General features: G+C 44.9%; 1 protein-coding gene across 1 annotated transcript in view; it reads left to right on the forward strand.

Annotated features, from left to right (window-relative positions):
- CLPTM1L (CLPTM1 like) overlaps positions 1-20,543 on the forward strand; it is a 1,937,019-nt gene that overhangs the window by 614,946 nt on the left and 1,301,530 nt on the right. The window lies entirely within an intron of this gene.

Consider the following 20,543-nt stretch of genomic DNA (forward strand, 5'->3'; position numbering starts at 1 on the left):
GGTGGTTCAGATCAAAGGGCGAGGAGAAGGGGGTAGCAAAGTGTGTACCTTAGATGACCCTACTAGGGTGTACCCCATTAACATTGTTCTTTACACTGCAGCTATTGGGGAGTTTGCTAGCGGTGATGGGTGGGGGGAGGGGCGGGGATGCTGGAGAGTTGGGGTTGCTTCAGTGGGAGGGGGGTGGAATGGGTAAAAGTGTGGAACTGTCGTCCATGGATTATTCAGATAGGATTGGGGAGGGTGATGCTAGGATTGTGTTTAGCATAGGTCCTTGCTGTGGGTGGATGTTGCAGACTGGTTCATGTTGGAGCCACTGGACTGTATGGGGGACACATGGAAGGCGATGGGCGTATGAAGGTGGGATTATTCAGAGGACAAATATCCACTCGAGGTATGATTGTATGGGTAGTTGGGGGAGGGGGGTGGACTGGGGGATGTCTGACTTGGTTGGGGAAAGTCAATGGGAAGGGGGGGCGGGGAGTTTGGTTGCAACAGACAAGGGTTACACACGAAATTGCAGATGCATTGGAGAGTTTGTTCTGGCACGTATGGGCGGTGGTCGGGGCAGGTAGGAGAAGATATTGTTACTGGTATCACAAGTGATGATGGCTGATAAAGCAGGAAGTAAACTGTTGATAATGTCATGGAATGTGCGGGGCCTCAATGATGCTAGAAAGGGTAGGAATGTGCTTGCTTATCTGGACAGGCACAATGTACATATAGCCTTATTACAAGAGACGCATATCCGCCCACGATCGGATCCCAAATTTGCTAGTAAATGGGCTTCGGTCAGGAAATTTTCATCATATTCCTCGTACTCTAGGGTTACTGCTGTGTTGATCAAGAAATAGATTGCTTTTCAGTTGCTGGGTGAGATCCTTGACCCTAATGGGCGCTATGTGCTAATATGGGGCAGACTGGGCACCGATACTGTTGCGATAGTGAGCTGCTACGCTCCTAATGTTGACACTCCGGAATTTTTCACGACACTTTGGGGACATGTATTGGGAGCGGGAGCTACTCATGTCATATGGGGGGGTGATTTTAATGTTGCATTAGTTCCTGGAACGGATAGGTCGGATGGTTGTGGTCAATATAACAGGCAAGCGAGGGATGCGCTATTGGGCATAATAGAGGAAGCCGGGCTGGTTGATAGTTGGAGATACACACATCATGCGCATAGATAGGGCACGCATTTTACATCACACGCTAATACATGGGCTAGGCTAGACTACTGCTTTGTGTCAAGGGGGCTCTGTGCGGGTATAGGTACGGTAACACATTTGCCCAGAACATATTCTGATCACTGCCCAGTGTTGTTGCGACTGACTATTCCAGGACACGATAAAATAAGACCTCCATGGAGATTGCTCCCCTCCATGTTGCTAGGCACAGTTTTTAAGACCGAGTTGGGAGTAAAAATTGAAGAGTTTTTCCCCAGGAACAAGGATTCGGTAAATAGTGTAGAAATGGTGGGGGAGTCATTCAAGGTCACGGTTAGAGGGATTTGCATATCCAAGGGTGGTGGGGTGTTGAGAGACATCCAAAGGACACTAAGTAAGTTAGAGTGCGAGCTGAAAGAGTTAGAAATTGAGATGACAAGAAGGAGTGATACAGGGACACACAAGACATTTAGGGATAAGCTTTCCGAGTATGAGGAAGAGGCAGCGAGAGAAGTCAAATTCAAGGGAAAGTTTTGGACTGCACGTAGGTATTGCGAAGGGGAACGACCTGGTAAAGTACTGGCTGCAATAACGAGGAAGCCGCGCTTTAGTGCCAATATATTAAAGATTGTCACACCAGAGGGCACACGCTGTCAGGATACGAAGAGGATTCAGGAGGAGTTTTTGCTGCATTATGGGCAGCTATATACTACACAACAAACAGCCGAGGTGGAAATGGGGAGCTTCCTAGATGACATTGCACTGTGCTGGCTAAGTGATGTGCATAGACTATTCCTTAGTGCACCATTGGAGCTGGATGAGATACGCGACGCGATTATGACACTTGCTAGTGGCAAAGCGGCGGGACTGGATGGACTCCCTGCGGAGTTTTATAAGTGTTACATAGATATAATGGCACCGGTACTTAAGGAGGTCTATGAAGAGTCGTTAGAAGTTGGGGAATTGCCGGGATCGATGAGAGAGGTAGTGATTACCTCCTTGTTGAAACCAGGTAAGGACCCGATGGACACTGATTCATATCGGCCACTGTCTCTCATCAATTGTGATGCGAAGATCCTTGCTAAGGTACTCGCAACGCGCCTCTCACTGATTATGACTAAGATAGTGTTACCAGATCAAGCTGGCTTCGTGCCGCGCCGCGCCACTACACATAATCTTAGAACATTGTTCTCTTTGATACAGACGATTGCTCCGGAACTCCCAGTTGCTGCTATTTTTTTAGACGCGACAAAAGCGTTCGATTCGGTCGAGTGGACGTACCTCTTTACTATATTACATAGGATGGGGTTTCCAAAATTGTTTGTTAACTGGATAGAGCTGCTATATACCAAACCGACTGCTAGAGTGGTTGTTAATGGATTGCTATCGTCCCCGATGCCAATAACAAGGGGCACCAGACAGGGTGTCCTCTCTCCCCTCTACTTTTTGCTATAGCGATCGAGCCACTGGCATGTCGAATCCGTCAATTGCACAGAGACAGTGCCTTTAACTGTTTCCAACGTCAGATCGGGGTGTCGTTATATGCAGACGATATCACGCTTTATGTGAAAAACCCTCAAATCAATCTTAACCCTATTTTACGTGAGTTTCTAGTTTTTGGGAGGCTATCGGTGTGCAAATAAATTGGAAGAAATCACAATTCTTCCCGCTCACGAGTGCAGTTACGAAATTCCAGTTGGATTACCCACTTGAATGGTGTGACACAGATCTTCGATATCTGGGAATAGTGATATCCCTGAGTAAGGATGAGACACTTAGGTTGAATTATGGGGTAGCCATCACGAAACTAGCTGACAATGTTACACGCTGGAAGGCGCTGCCGTTGTCAATGGCGGGAAGGGCATCGCTTATAAAGATGGTGGTACTGCCACAGTTTTTATACCTATTCAGGAATGTGCCTTACTACCCTGGCGCTTATTTTTTTAAACGGTTAAGATCGGACCTCATTCGTCTCTTTTGGGGGTAAACAACCGCGGTTGCGATGGGCCATTCTAACCCAGCCTTATGATAAAGGAGGTTTTGATGTGCCAGACTTCGAAATCTATTATATTTCTGCCCAGGCGCAATATGCCTATCATTGGCTCAATCCCACACCTTGTATGCCACAAATCGCAGCAGACGACTGGATCGCGCGTCCTCTTCCTCTTAATGGCCTGATACAGGGCACGGTGGAGGGCATAGACACGCCGTTTACCACGGTGACATGCACCATAGACGCGTGGAGTAGAATAGCAAGGGTCCTTAATGCTCTGCAATTATATTCCCCTGTAATGCCTCTCATATATCACCCTCGCATATCGCTCCTGCAGGAGACGGGTTTTCAGTTGCTGTGTAAACGCACAAAGATTGCCACATGGGGGGACCTGTTCCTTAATGGACAGTTCCGTACCAGGGAACAGCTGTTTCAGGGTGTGACACCTACTCCTCTGGAAGTATATTATTACATCAGACTTAGACAGGGTTTGAGAGAAGTATTGACCAATTTTACGGAAAACCGGAAGTTGTTCTACCACTGCATGCCATGCTTTTGTCAGATGGCCGCCATCTTGTTTCTAGACTGTATAATAACATTAGGTTACAACGCAAGGGGCCTGAGAGCTCGGCGCGACAGCACTGGAGTGTAGATATGGACCAAGACATTACTGAAGAACAATGGAACTATTGTTGTGCCATCACAGCTAATATTTCGTCTAGTTGTAGGTTAAGATCATTCATTTTAAATTCTTACAGCGTTTTTATTATACACCTGTTAGAAAGCTACGCTTTCACTTGGCAGATAACGATAGATGTGATCGCTGTAATGTAGAGGGGGCGGGATTCATCCACTTGGCATGGGAGTGTCCTGGAGTATACGAGTATTGGTCACAGGTACAGGATGCCTTACAGATTATGACGGAAGAGGTGATTAATAGAGACCCGTTAACTATGCTATTGGGATACACACTGAATGTGCCTAAGTCTATTCGAAGATTTATAGATATTGCCCTGTTACTTGCTAAGAGACGGGTTGCTTGTCGTTGGGGTAGAGGGAGAGCCCCTAAGTTTAAGGAATGGATTGATGATATAGTTTATTGCCAGGATCAAAATAATATTTATGCGGATTTGTTGCCTGTACGGAACAGGCCAAAAGATATTTGGGGCCCGCTGCAGGCCTATCTATTGAAAAAGGCAGCAACATCTGCAGACTCAGACGATGACAGCCAAGAGCAAGGGCAGTAGCTACCACCTCACTATGGCCCATTTCACTGACACGTCAGGAGGTACACCAGTGGATACTCTTGCGGTACAATGTAGAGACCTGTTTATGAGTAAAGGATGAGCCCCTTACAGACTGCCGATCGCCTAGGGTGACGGTCAGGGATCTTTACGCACTACGGTTCTTAATATTTGGTATTGTGAAGAATCTGTTTTATTGAAATGAATAAGGATTGATGTATAAATGCTTCCTGCCTGCTCGGATCAACTGCTCGTGCAAAGTGCCTATATGATTGTCAAGTGATTGTAACTCGAACATGTGTAACCTATCTGACTGTTTTTCTTTTTGTTGTTCATCAAGAAAAATTTATAAATAAACATTAAAAAAAAAAGTTAAACAGAGCCTCAGCATCACAAAATGGATGCTGCTGCCACAGACAGGAGTCTGACCTGCTGCTGGACGAAACTCCGGCAGGGAAGGCCTGGACAATAGGTTTCCTGCCTTGGGAGGTGCTAGCACCTCCCCAGACAGGCTTTAGTGTATTGGGGCAGGGTGGGTTGAGAGAAATGAGACACTGCCTGTGGCACACAAGGTGCTCCACGCATAGCCCGGTTCAAACTAGTTGCTGGGGCACTCCAGCCCCAGCTCTGGTGCGAAACTGGACAAAGGGAAGGGGGTGTAACCACCCCCTTCCCATTCCGCCCACAGGAGGGACCTAGCAGGTAATCCAGCCCCTTAGTTTAGTATAAAGAAAGGAGCTGAGTCTAGAGGCTTTAGATTTATCCTGGAAAGAAACTTTGACACAAACTCTTGGACCTTCGACGTTCCACATCGACTGGAAGACTGAAGACATCTCCCTTGTGGTCAGGGAGTGACCACCCTGTGCAAACAGGCACCAACAGTAACTTGCCGGTTTGCTTGGTCGACGCTCCAGCCGGATCCCGACGACTTAGCGATGCAGGAACTGGATTCCCAGACTTCTCTGACTCCGACCCACATCCACAGCAAAGCTGAGACTCGTGGCGGACACGAGCGACGTGGGACCGGACATCCTGGACTACTTGCTTTTTGCTAACCGTGCAGCTTCTGAGGTACCCTCGAAGTTGTGCATTGGGGTTTGAGAAGCCCCAGACCCGAGCAGCATTTGCACCGAAGCTCAGCCCTCCACACTCCACGAGTGCCGCGTGGGGCCGGCGCCTGCATTTCAGCTTAACGCGTCTTCGCGGTTGCTAGTCCATTGGCTAGTTGGCCCTCTGAAGACATCCTTTTGAAACTACACCGCTTGCCTGGTTGCTCCTGGCTTTCTCCAGCTTCCCTGCGAAGGAGAAGCTCCCCAGACCTTGCTGGTCTGAACTGAAGCCAATCTTCCCATCCTGTGTGGATTGCCTTTGCCAAGGCTTGTTGGGTCCAATCTGGATACCGACACCGCCAACTGCTAGATCCGTCGTGGGACAGCTCGACTCCAGCTCCTGGTCGTCGTCGCCGCCTCCTGGTCCACGTGGCTGCAGAGACCAGCTTCACGACATCACCTGATTGCTTAGCGACATCGCCTGGTTCCTTCCTGGTCACTGGCTAGTGACCCAGACTCTGTCCCCTCTGCTTTCAGGTCCTCTTCATCCTCGATCCACCCTTGGATCCAACCGGACACTTCACTCCTGTCGCCTGCAGCATCTTTTTACAGGTCTCCATAGGATTCAGCGACGAAACCCGACACAACTTGACACCTATGCACCCGGCTCCTGTGGGTGAGGTAACTCGAGTACTACGGTGCTCCTGTGGGTATTGACTATCCTAGTGTCCTAGTTTTCAGTAGCTTTCTCCTAGTCCATCCGGAAGTGTCCTAAATCAACTAGTTTCTAACCATTACGTTCCCATTGTATCCCTGTGGTAACTCGCATGTGTGTTTAGACTTCACACGCATCCCATGGGCCTCCTGCTTCCTAACCTTTGGTAGTACAGCGTAGCCCCAGCGATTCCTGAGGCCCTAGGCCTACTCCCTTTTCGTGACGTGGTTCTTATACCACTATTTTAATATATGGCTTGTAACGCCCTTAGGGCACGACTGTATTTTGTGCAACTTATTGTATTATAATTGAGTAACTTGTTATGTGCTATGGCCTCTGACCTCATAAAGAGTTCAGAGGGGTTGTGTTAGTAATAAATACATATATATATTTTATATATAACCTGTGTGGTGTCCTTTCATTTGGTATTCAAGGGGTTACATATGGTAAAACAGCTGGCTTCACATGCTCTCGGAAGTTTTAACTTAAGACTGCTTTGTCCATGCTACCACTAGGATAGCTAGTCTATAAGGTTGACTTTACAACCATCACCATAAGGGTGGTTTGGACTGGTGCAAGGTGCTCACTAGAATAGTGAACATCATATACCAGGCCAACTTCACACATATCGATCTATTGTTTCCACAACTCTGAAGATACGTTTTATCTTGGGGGAAAAAGTTGTTATGTTTATGTGGTTGTCAGAAACGAATCCCTTCTTGTTTATTCGAGAAAGTTTCTAGTGACCTCTGAGCTAGCTGGCACTCATAATTAAGTCTAATATATTCGATAGAGACCTAGTCGACCTAAGTCCTACGTCACCTCTGTAGGATATATTATTCCAATGCGCAGAGCCTATTGGGAATATAGGAACTACACTACAACAAAACACAGTGCAAGTACCTCTTACTTACCCCAGTTTATGTGCAGACCAGAAAAAACGCCAAATCAATGTAACTCGCGCACAAGTTGAGGTTAATTGACATTGGGGTCTCAAAGGAACAGCGTTATGTCGTCCCCATAAAGGGAAGATAGTAGTGAGGAAGTGTACCCACAGTCCGACCTGGGAGCTAACTGTGTCTCCTGAAGGAAAGCCACCCGAACCCCGTGGCGACGTAAATGCGCGAGTGCCCGTTTCTCTTTAGAAGGATTGTTCAATCCTCTAATATTCCATGTCATGCAGGAGAGTGAAAACACTGTGTCTCTACTAACGACTGAGGGCATACTGTTGGAAATGGAGAAGTAGGAATAAAGCACGCAAGGGTGAATCTAACATGTACCATTGCGTTGAAGAGACTTCAATTAGAAGGCATGGAAAAAGAAAAACAACAATACACCCCCCCCCCCCCCACCCCAGCTGGAACATAAGCTGGAGAGCCCAATTTGCCCATAACAATAATACAAACATAGTGGTATACACCATGGGGGGTGGCAAAGCCTGGGAGGAACAATAAGTATGTAACAATAATAATCATTAGAGAAATAGGCAATATAAAATGAAGTAGCATGGCACACACAATATAATGTCTAGTTCAACGATGTGAGCAAGCGGCGGGTCAACATGATGAATAACAATGGAGAGATGACCATATGCTAAGTATACTTGAGACCAGGACTTGGGCTAGGTGGAGATTTACCAGAGGGGATTTTCTTAGAAAACTTTTCAGCATCCACAGAGGTGTTTAAGATACGATGTCGGCCCTCCATTTTTACCCGAAGATGTGCTGGATAGAGCATCCCATATTTTAATCCCGTCTTTTGAAGAGGCGATTTAACATCAGTAAATTTGCAGTAAGCCTTAGGCACTATTGGAGTATGTAGTAATTAAGTCCAGCAGGCAAGATGTAGTTTCAGTAGATTTATCAAGTTCAGTTACAGGTTGTAGAATTCTTGTGAAGCAGCCACACCAGGAGCAGCCTGCCTACTGCTCAGCCCATGCTCCAACTGTCACTCTTCACCTCACAGGCACCCAAACATTCCATTCAGCATCATCACACCAACATTCCACGCAACACACAGCACATTCACACTGGCTGAGCAGGTAGGGAGATAATAACAGGATATTAACATGAAAAGATACTACATATCCCCCTTTCTTATATAACAGAAGAATAAATCTGGGTACCCGAAAGAAGTTATAATAAGAAAAAGCATAGAAAGGAATTAAGCTAAAATACACAAATGCAGCTAAATGTATGCAATAAAAATGTAACAAAAAGGAACATGCGAAAAGATGTGTAGAAGTAAATGAAGAGGAAGTAATAGATAAATATACCCAATTATATAGAACCCATCCTCCCCTTCTATAAATTAAAAAAATGTAAAAGTAAATGATCTAGCATAAGAAACAACACGTTAGCAGATTGACATAAACGCACCTATGGCTACCCCCAAACACACCCACTGGCCAGACAGGCATTGGAGAGGGTATGACCTAGCACGAAGAGAGCTAACCGGTTGCCTTACACCCTAACACACAAAATACATAGATACAGTCCCCTACTTTTTATTGAAGAATAATTTCACAATACAATGTAGGAACAACTATAGACAAAATGTCCAAATACCTAATATAGTTCAGAATCCAAGGATGCAAACAAAAGTATAACATCACAAGGAGAACTGAACAAGGAAGAAAACAGAGAAGAAGAATAAAAATACAAAAAGTTTCACTCATCCTCCCCCATTTTCATGTTAAGATGTAAAACAGTATTTACATAACGAAACAAGCAATAAGTGTAGACGCAGAAAACTGTACCCCACACTAGGATACATAATGTGATGAATAAAAATCTGTGCTGTGAAAATGAGACAAAAGCCATTTTTGCTCCCCATGTGTGAGGGTCAAAAACATGGAGACATGGGATAAAAACCTATAAATACATACCTCGTGTAAAGGTTAGTGACATGAACCATGTAAATGGGACTGACACCCATTTAGAAACAAAACTAGCAGAAATGGGATTTAAACCTATAACGACACACCCCAATGTAAGGATTTTAATATACTGCTAGTACATGTAAATGGGACTAACACCCATAACTTACACCTGACGTAAGGTTGCAAAACAAATGTAAATGAGACTATAGCCCATAAAGACATACCCTAAGTAAGGGTTAACAATGTACATACATGTAAATGGGAACAACACCCATTTAGAGAAAAGAACCACTAAAGTAGGTTTACCAATAAACACTACCTATGAACCAATCCTATGTATGATATGGGACGTGCTAAGTACCCGTATATAGCCAGAACATGTATATAATGTAAGAATTATGTCATTAGACACAAAATGTACAAAAAGCGATAGACATGTGACAACATCACAAAAGGAAGAGCTGCTACGTAGTGTAGTACTTGTAATACAAGGTTGGGGAAAAACTACCTCACATAAGACTACACGCAAGGCATGTACAACATTACTCATAGCATTGCCTCCTTAAACTTTGAAAGATTCCACAATGCATTGTGGTGTGCATGTCGCTAACCCAATCTGGTGTGCGTTTTACCAATAGCCAGCTGTAAGATCAAATGTGCTCAGAAATTTGGCAGAAGCCAACTTATCTATGAGCTCATCTGCCCTTGGAATAGGATGAGCATCTGTCCTAGTGACAGCATTGAGACCTCTATAGTCCACACAAAATCTCATTTCTCTCTTTCCATCTTTGGTATGAGGTTTTGGCACAAGGACTACTGGGCTGGCCCAGGGGCTCTCTGATGGCTCAATAACTCCAAGTTCGAGCATGTTTTGCACCTCAGCCTTTATACAATCCCTGACATGGTCAGGTTGCCTGTAGATTGTATTCTTCACAGGCAGACTGTCACCAGTGTACACCTCATGGGTGCACCAGTTAGTTTGACTGGGTGTAAGAGAAAACATATGTCTATGAGCCTGCAACACTTGTCTGCGGTCCCATTGCTGCTGGTCAGAGAGGCTGCCTGCCAAGGCTACTCCATCCACTGAACCATCATCAGGGTTTTGGGATAATAGGTCTGGGAGTGGGTCACTCTCTTCCTCCTCTTCCCCATCTGTAGCCATGAGTAAACCCATGTCTGCCCTGTCCACATATGCCTTCAATCTGTTTACATGGAGCACCCTGTGGGGGCTCCTAGGGGTGCCAAGGTCCACCAAGTAGGTGACCTCTCCCTTTTTCTCAAGTATGGTGTGGGGTCCAGACCATTTGTCTTGGAGAGCTGCTGGGGCCACTGGCTCCAACACCCACACCTTCTGCCCTGGCTGGTACTCAGTCAGAACAGCCTTTTGGTCATGCCAAGCTTTCTGTAATTCATGTCTGGCCTCCAGGTTTTTGGATGCTCTCTCCATGTACTCAGCCATCCTGGAGCGGAGACCAAGTACATAGTCCACAATATCAAGCTTAGGCTTTTTGAGAGGTAACTCCCATCCTTCCTTCACAAGACACAATGGACCCCTCACAGGGTGGCCAAACAAAAGTTCGAAAGGGCTGTAGCCAACCCCCTTCTGTGGGACCTCTCTGTATGCAAAGAGCAGGCAAGGTAAAAGGATGTCCCATCTTCGCCTAAGCTTTTCAGGTAACCCTTTTATCATTCCCTTTAGGGTCTTGTTGAACCTTTCAACAAGTCCATTGTACTGTGGATGGTAGGGTGTGGTAAACTTATAGTTTACTCCACATTGCTTTTAAGTATCCAGACATGAAGTTGGTACCAAGTTCTGTAAGTTGTTTTAGATCGTGTCTGTATAACAACGTGCAATCATCACTTTTAGTTCTGGTTAGGAGCAGGTTGAATATTTGGTCAAAGGTCTCCTATAGAGACTAAGTCCTAGAAACACTTGAAACAGTTATAAGTGCTTAATTTCTTTCTTCTTCAGATCGTCGTGAGACTGGGTATAGCTTTGCTAAGGTTGTATTATCCTGTGCCGTAGTTCCAGTGCGACTTGTAAAAACCGAACTGCTCCCTCGTGTACACTTGGTCCAGAGCTATATACATATAAGATCGTCTATCTGCGAATCGCATATTGCAAACCGTTTCTGTCACTTTATCAAATGTGAAGAACCCCCCCATTTTTATTACATGCATGTGTATGTACTTGTCTGACCCTGAAGAAGGTGATGCAAATTATATAGATCACCGAAACGTACGTAGGCCCTATACATCTGGGACCCTTGCATAAAGAAATATAAAAAGAAGAAGAACTAACAAGGAAAAACAACATATAAATTGAACTCAGCAAGAGAAAAAGATATGGATATTTAATGATAAAAGATAAAATGAGGTTCTCAGATGTATTGTTGTTTTCTGTTGTTTTTTATTGTATTTAGCCACTAATAAGAGTATGTATGTAACTTGAGTAGATGATGTAGTATGAATGATAGTAAGATAGGCAGCACTGTCAGGTTCTTATGTGGGGTTCAAAATAAGTCATATGACTATAAACAATGTCTCTCTAGTATTGAACTATTGTTTCTTATGTTAAAAAAAATCAAATAATGTTGAAAAAAAACGTTTTTTCTATCCTAAATTTCGAAAATGAAAATAAATGAAACACCAAAGAATATCATGTCTATTTGAATACTTTTTATTGATGTTACATCCCTGTTGAAAGGTTTTGATTAATTCACTCTTGAAAGATTAATAGGTCAGATTAGAGGTTTTGTGTCCATAGTTGGACAACCACTCAGTTGCCTCGACAGCTTCAATAACTCCTATGTCCATCAGATGTTGAATCTCTTTCTGTACACTGGGTTGTTCGTTCAATGGCACCCTCCTGACCTTGGCAACAACGGGTATCGCACCGTCCTTTAATTTTATGTGGTGTTTATAACCTTTCAGACATCCCAACTTGTCATCGAACACATCAGAGAAACGTTCAGCTAGAACCGCTGCAGGGTTAACAACCTGTACCTGGACTTGAGGCACAGCATTAAGATTAAGAGAGACACCCAGCAAACGTTGATGAGGCCATCCCAAAAGTGCATCCCCTTTTTTAGCAACATACATCTTCCCTGCTCCTATACGTCCACTCAACTTAAGAGGCTACAAAATATCCTAAAATGTTTATGGGCCTACCACCATAACCCATAGGAGAGACATCACTTTTCAAAAGAGTAACCTTGCCTCTAAAGAATTTTTCAAAGATTTCCTTGCTGAGCATGGTAAGATGTGACCAAGAGTCAATCTTCATCTCAAGCTCAAGCAAGGATTCAAGCAAGCCGGGCCGACGAGGCTGAAATGCCAGAAACCGGTCCCCGGTAGCTGGTCTCCTTTCTGGTGAAGAATTGGCTTGGTAGTTTGGTCTGCCCTGTTCCCATGATGCACTGGGCCAGGGACAGACTAATTTGCATATAGCCAGGTTCTGAGCTGGGATGGGGCAGTGAGCTAAATAACGGTGATGGATCAAGCCCTGATCTTTGGACTGGGTAAGAGTGGTCTGCTTAATTCAGACACTCTGTTCATCACCACCCCCTTTTCTGAATCGTTTTTGGCCACTATAGGTGTGGCAGGGTATACTCAGACATGAGTCCCTTGCTCACTGCTCCATCAGGATTCAAGCAAGCCGGGCTGACGAGGCTGAAATGCCAGAAACCGGTCCCCGGTAGCTTGTCTCCTTTCTGGTGAAGAATTGGCTTGGTAGTTTGGTCTGCCCTGTTCCCATGATGCACTGGGCCAGGGACAGACTAATTTGCATATAGCCAGGTTCTGAGCTGGGATGGGGCAGTGAGCTAAATAACAGTGATGGATCAAGCCCTGATCTTTGGACTGGGTAAGAGTGGTCTGCTTAATTCAGACACTCTGTTCATCACCACCCCCTTTTCTGAATCGTTTTTGGCCACTATAGGTGTGGCAGGGTATACTCAGACATGAGTCCCTTGCTCACTGCTCCATCAGGATTCAAGCAAGCCGGGCCGACGAGGCTGAAATGCCAGAAACCGGTCCCCGGTAGCTTGTCTCCTTTCTGGTGAAGAATTGGCTTGGTAGTTTGGTCTGCCCTGTTCCCATGATGCACTGGGCCAGGGACAGACTAATTTGCATATAGCCAGGTTCTGAGCTGGGATGGGGCAGTGAGCTAAATAACGGTGATGGATCAAGCCCTGATCTTTGGACTGGGTAAGAGTGGTCTGCTTAATTCAGACACTCTGTTCATCACCACCCCCTTTTCTGAATCGTTTTTGGCCACTATAGGTGTGGCAGGGTATACTCAGACATGAGTCCCTTGCTCACTGCTCCATCAGGATTCAAGCAAGCCGGGCCGACGAGGCTGAAATGCCAGAAACCGGTCCCCGGTAGCTTGTCTCCTTTCTGGTGAAGAATTGGCTTGGCAGTTTGGTCTGCCCTGTTCCCATGATGCACTGGGCCAGGGACAGACTAATTTGCATATAGCCAGGTTCTGAGCTGGGATGGGGCAGTGAGCTAAATAACGGTGATGGATCAAGCCCTGATCTTTGGACTGGGTAAGAGTGGTCTGCTTAATTCAGACACTCTGTTCATCACCACCCCCTTTTCTGAATCGTTTTTGGCCACTATAGGTGTGGCAGGGTATACTCAGACATGAGTCCCTTGCTCACTGCTCCATCAGGATTCAAGCAAGCTGGGCCGACGAGGCTGAAATGCCAGAAACCGGTCCCCGGTAGCTTGTCTCCTTTCTGGTGAAGAATTGGCTTTGTAGTTTGGTCTGCCCTGTTCCCATGATGCACTGGGCCAGGGACAGACTAATATGCATATAGCCAGGTTCTGAGCTGGGATGGGGCAGTGAGCTAAATAACGGTGATGGATCAAGCCCTGATCTTTGGACTGGGTAAGAGTGGTCTGCTTAATTCAGACACTCTGTTCATCACCACCCCCTTTTCTGAATCGTTTTTGGCCACTATAGGTGTGGCAGGGTATACTCAGACATGAGTCCCTTGCTCACTGCTCCATCAGGATTCAAGCAAGCCGGGCCGACGAGGCTGAAATGCCAGAAACCGGTCCCCGGTAGCTTGTCTCCTTTCTGGTGAAGAATTGGCTTGGTAGTTTGGTCTGCCCTGTTCCCATGATGCACTGGGCCAGGGACAGACTAATTTGCATATAGCCAGGTTCTGAGCTGGGATGGGGCAGTGAGCTAAATAACGGTGATGGATCAAGCCCTGATCTTTGGACTGGGTAAGAGTGGTCTGCTTAATTCAGACACTCTGTTCATCACCACCCCCTTTTCTGAATCCTTCATCTCAAGCTCAACCCCTTCAGTGACAACCACATGTGAGGGATGTTTTTCTTTAGAGTAATCAATTTGATAGATAATTTCCCTAACCTGTGGTTGTTCTTTGACAATGAAATTATCTCTCCTTTTAACTTTACTTGTGCAACACTTTGCGAAGTGACCCTTCCTCCCACAGGAATTACAAAAAAACTGCAGGGCTGGGCAGAATGAAGCATTTGCTCTGTGACCCGATCTGCCACACCTAAAACAGGTAGACCTTCCATCTTGAGCGAGAGTGCTTTCTAGAGGTCGTGTAATTTTCCCACTGTCCGTGTCATTGGATGACTTAATCTTCACCAAACAACCTCATCTACATTCGTACTCATAGTATTAGATTTGCTTTTTGCACTACTTAATTCATCTACACATTTCATCATGTGTTCAGCATGTTTAGCAATAACCAACACCTCATCCAAAGGGGATTCATCCTTTAACCATAACTCCTCCCTAATTTTATCATGAGCACATTGTAAAACAAATTGGTCTCTTATTCTTTCTTCCAGAGCACCATCAAATTTGCATGATGCCGCAAGTTTTCTTAAAGCAGTAACAAACTCGTCAACTGACTCATCTTTTTTATGTTCTCGTAAACCAAAATGATATCTCTCCATTATGGTACTTAACCTGGGTAGATGGTGTCTGTCCAACTGTATTATACAAATTTCGTATTCATTTAATGTTCTCTGATCAACAGTACTGAGTTCTGAGAAATGCTCAAGAACCTCTTGCCCTTCCCCTCCAAGACAATGAAGTAATAAGGAATGTTTGCGTTCAGCACTTTAATTAGTGCCACAAACTCTTGCGTAGTTAATGAAGATTTTCTTCCACTTCATGTACTTTATTGTGTGTTCTCCTGGGCTTGTAAAAAAAATGGTGTGTCACGTTCTGCATGGTTATTATGCTAGAAACAATTTCCAATTTATAGAGAAAAAAATGTTAAAAAAATAATTTTGAAAAACAAACTACCAATAACAAAACAGTTTGGCAGATCCTGTAAATATATAACAGTGTGCCATTGACCGTTGTTCTCAACACATTAAGCACACAGCTTTAACTTAGCCCAAATAAAGTCAAAGAACTTCCTAAACTCATAAGTAAGATGTGTTAATCACTGTCGAATCAACACATTGGCAAACAGGGGTGTGCCAATCATGGAAGATCTTTGAAGTACATACATGATCTTGCTCGATGTCGGCCCAAAGGATATGCTAATCACCAAATGTCACGAAGCTGTGAGGTTAATCAAGTACAAATCATGGATGTATGCTTTTTACAACGTTCCTGAAAGAGCTCCTGTCGAAAGGTTGCTAGGCAACGCAACAACGAGACTCGTCTTTCCACGATGACTTGAGAAACAATTTGGTTGCCAGGCAACAGAACACCAACCCAAGGGACGGCTACAAAGTAAATGGTGACTTTTTTTTTAGGGTCGAGCTATTTATAGCTCTGAACTATTGCAGGGGAAACAACCACTCTTGAACAAGCGGATTCCTCCCAATACATGTTGTCTACTGAAGCGTGATGCTTCGCCAGGCGCGCGCTTGGCCTCACACCCCATCCCATCCCCTCTCACTTGCTCGCTCCCCCGTCCCCCACCAGGCTCCCCCACAGCAATGCCCAGAGCTTTTCAAGCTTTTCAAGCGCCCACTTCCGCGTTTTACCTTGAATTTGCTGTACGTTGTCAAACTTTCCACGAAGTTGGAGCAGTCCTGCTGCTAAGTCAGTGCTTGTTTGTATTATTATGTCTTTCGTTTGCTCCTTGCACGCTCTGTAGTTTCTTCAGACCGGGTCAGCCTACTGCTTGTTTTATTTATTAATTTACTTTGCTCCTCGCACGCCCACATAGGAGACAACTACCATTTAACACATTCTATAGTGACTTGTGATCGGGACGTCCCACTGCTCAGTCAGTGCTTGTTTTTGCTGGCTCCAGTTTTACCTACCCTGCTCTTTATATTTACAGGTTTCTCGTTCCACTGCTCCGCCTCTTATCTCCAGCTCTTCTCTTGTCATCCGCTGCTCGTGTTCTATCGCTCTGCGCTTTGCTTCCTGCTATAATATGCATTGTGTTATAAGGATAAATGTCTCAAGATTGCTCTACATACGTTTGTCATACTGTTGCTCCTCATTTTATCGCGCACTTCTTGTTGTCTGCTACTTCTTCTGCCATCTGTGGCCGTTTAGGGGCATTATTTCCCTCCAGTAGTGGTGCTCCGTCACAATGTTGGTCTATTCAACCAGCCCTGCTGTTTATATTAAGTGCTCTGTGTTCCATTTTGGCTGCTCCTCCTCTTAATACCCGCGGCTCCTCCTCTTATCATCTGCTGTGATATCGCTCTGCTGGGTTTCCTGCTATCATTTGCATTGAGTTGTAAGGATGAGTGTCTCAAGGTTGCGGTCCATACTGTTGTCACATACTGGTGCTCCTCATTTTAGCGTGCACTTCCTGTTGTCTGCTACTTTTCGTCATCCTCGTCTGTGACTGTTTAGGGGCATTACTCCCCTCCAGTAGTGATGCTCCGCCAGTGTTAGTCAGTGCATCCTCGGGGCTGACTGCAGCAGGTCATCAGTCATTGCGGTGCAGGGTCTTCTTGTTTGTCATATACTAAACCCATTTGGTGATTTTTGAAAAGCCCTTTCGGAATCACAAAATGGGTTTATCAAGTCATTTTGAATCGCAGTAAGGGGTGCACACGTAGAACTGCCTCTTCATATTTGTCAGCAGCCTGGAGGGATTTGGCAATGGTCTAAGTGGGAAACCTTTTTTAAGCAGCACTTGGGAAGTTTCATATCCTGCGCTGCATACAGAAAAGGTTTTACACACGCACAGTGAGAGAAGTTTATTTCTGCGCAGGCCAGTAAGCACCTCATGAATAAAATCTGTGAAATTCAAGAAACTAGACTAAAAATCCACTGCAGCCATAACAAACAACTGTTGTAGGAACTGGTAATTTATATTCTAGACAACTTCAGGATTTCTAACGGAGCCAGCAGTTGCTTAACAGTTTATTTATTTAATACCAACGTTCCCATGTAAGTCCAGATTAATTATTAAAGGTCCACCAAGTAATAATGTTTTATTTTGCCTCTTCCTTATTCTTTGAATTTCTACTTTATTAAATGCCTAATCCTTTTCGAGTTCTTATGTTTTTTGTACATTTTCAAATTAAGAGCATCACATACCATACTGCATTATTCTCTAGAGGGACTCCTGTATGTTTCTGTATTTAACTGTAGTCTTCTAAACTCCCTGTTCTCTTCTCCTGTGCCAACCTGCTGTTCTCTTCCACCCCGCAACCTACTTTAACTCTGTGTTCTTTTTTGCTGTGCTGTTGTGCTGCTCTCTTCCACACACCTCCTTCCCTAACTCCCTGTTCTCTTCTCTGCTCCAGAGCTGATCTGCTGCTCTATTCAACCCGCCTCCTTCTCTACCTCCAGTACCTCTTTTCACGTACTGTTCTGCTGCTCTCTTCCACAACACCTCCTTCTTTAAGTACCTGTTCTCTTCTCCTGTGCTAATCTGCTGCTCTCGTCCACCCCACCTCCTTCTTTAACTTCCTGTTCTCTTATGCTGTGCTGATCTGCTGCTCTCTTCCACACACCTCCTGCTCTAACTCCCTGTTCTCTTCTTTTCTCCCTCTGTTGATCTGCTGCTTTCTTCCACCCCGCCTCCTTCTTAAACTCCCTGTTCTCTTCTCCTTTGCTGATCTGCTGCTCTCTTCCACCATGCCTCCTTCTCGAAGTCCATGTTCTCTTCTCCACTCTATCGCCCTCACTCTATATATCTATCGCCCTCACTCTATATATCTATCGCCCTCACTCTATATATCTATCGCCCTCACTCTATATATCTATCGCCCTCACTCTATTTATCTATCGCCCTCACTCTATATATCTATCGCCCTCACTCTATCTATCGCCCTCACTCTATCTATCGCCCTCACTCTCTCTATCTATCGCCCTCACTCTCTCTATCTATCGCCCTCACTCTCTCTATCTATCGCCCTCACTCTCTCTATCGCTCGCCCTCACTCTCTCTATCGCTCGCCCTCACTCTCTCTATCTATCGCCCTCACTCTCTCTATCTATCGCCCTCACTCTCTCTATCTATCGCCCTCACTCTATCTATCGCCCTCACTCTCTCTATCGCCCTCACTCTCTCTATTTATCGCCCTCACTCTCTCTATTGCCCTCACTCTATCTATCGCCCTCACTCTATCTATCGCCCTCACTCTATCTATCGCCCTCCCTCTATCTATCGCACTCACTCTATCTATCGCACTCACTCTATCTATCGCACTCACTCTATCTATCGCACTCACTCTATCTATCGCACTCACTCTATCTATCGCACTCACTCTATCTATCGCACTCACTCTATCTATCGCACTCACTCTATCCATCACCATCACGCTATCTATTGACTCACTCTGTCTATCTATTTATCTATCTATCGCCCTCACTCTATCTATCGCCCTCCCTCTATCTATCGCACTTACTCTATCCGTCGCACTACCACAGCATCACTCAGACGCACCACGACATCACTATGCACTACCACAGCATCACTGAACGTCACAGCATCACTCGTTGCCACCACAAGATCACTCCGGGCCACCACAGCATCAATCTGTGCAACCATTCAACAACAACTGGTTCAAATATATACTCGCAATGTTTCAAGCTTTATTAGAAATGTTACAAAAAGATGTTAATATTTCACTTTTGTTATTGTTTTTTCGTCTCAATAAAATACACTGAACATAATCTTCACAAAAGTTAATTACAAAAATTGACGCTAGTGCCATTAAAAGTTACAATAACTTTTATTTAATTATTAATTATAAAAAAATAAGACATTATGTGTATTAGCAATACATCTAAGTCACGTAAATACAACACATATTGCATTACAAATGCTACAGGTGTCACATTTGCGAAAGTTATAACTATTGGCATTGTAAATGACAAAGCTATTAATTTCGCTATTTTCAAAACCAACACATAAATAAAAAATGTGTAATTTACAATCAGACTTGAGGCCTGAATACGTAACTGAAACGCAAATGCATTTCACTCAACGCCCCGCTCTCCATACTCCTCACCGGCTCTCGAGTATGTGAAAATACACCTCACAATGTTCTCAGTCAGCCGCTGGAGAAGCGCAGAGTTAGCTTCTCACCATCTCGTCGATCCGCTATCGTACCACCTCTGGAGAAGTGCAACACTACTTCTCTTTTACAAATCTTGAAGACACGGAGGGAGGCTTCTTCTGATGTTGGGGTGAGACCACTCTCATCGCCAAGTAAATATGGTGTTCTCCACATAAATAAGGTTCAGGCACACTTCAGGTAAGTCTCAGGTTCAGTTTATTCACCCCAGCCATCAACTGCTCACATCAAACTGCCAGTCACCGAGTCTTATTACACAACGAGATTCTACAAGGAACAAGAATGTCATTACATAGTGGAATTCCATTTGAAACGCAGAATGAAGTGCTATGTCACACCACCAATGTATCTAAAGGATTTTTGATGCAATGATTGACTAGTTTGGGAGGGTGGTTGGAATTTGAAGGAAGGTGAAAGGGAGAAGATATGTTGTAATCCAGCGGCAAAGCGCTTCACACTATGTTGTGAAATGCAATGTTCAATATTCAGTTCATTCTATTGTATCTGAAGTAACAGGGAGAGCCTGACGTTCGACGGACAGCAGTTGACTTTAGCTGGCGCAGAGTGAAGTCACGCCTTGGCCTTTAGACTTAATAAAGCTTTATGTTAATAAATTATACCAAGTGTATTGACTTCCTACAACAGCAGGACAGAACTGCATCTGGTCACGGTCGTCGAACACAGACCTCGCTGGAATGGAAAGTGTTGCTGCAAAGTACTGTGCTCCGAAAGTGAGCGGCAGGGTGTCCGATGTAACAAATATGACAGGCAAACTCGACAGAGCTTCAATGCCGTGTGGCCATCTTGGTCTCCGGCTTAGCCAGGCCCCGCCAAGGCATAGATGTTTAACTAATTCTTGTTCATTAATTGTACATTGAAGTGATAATGCTTGTGTTAAGGGAGGCTTAAGGGTTCGAAGGGATGGGGGAGATGGGAGTTGAGGCAGTGGTGGAAGGTTGTTCGTCTGGCTTAGGAGTTGGAGGAGG

Source organism: Lissotriton helveticus, chromosome 4_1, assembly GCF_964261635.1.
Source record: "Lissotriton helveticus chromosome 4_1, aLisHel1.1, whole genome shotgun sequence".
Lineage (NCBI taxonomy): Eukaryota > Metazoa > Chordata > Amphibia > Caudata > Salamandridae > Lissotriton > Lissotriton helveticus.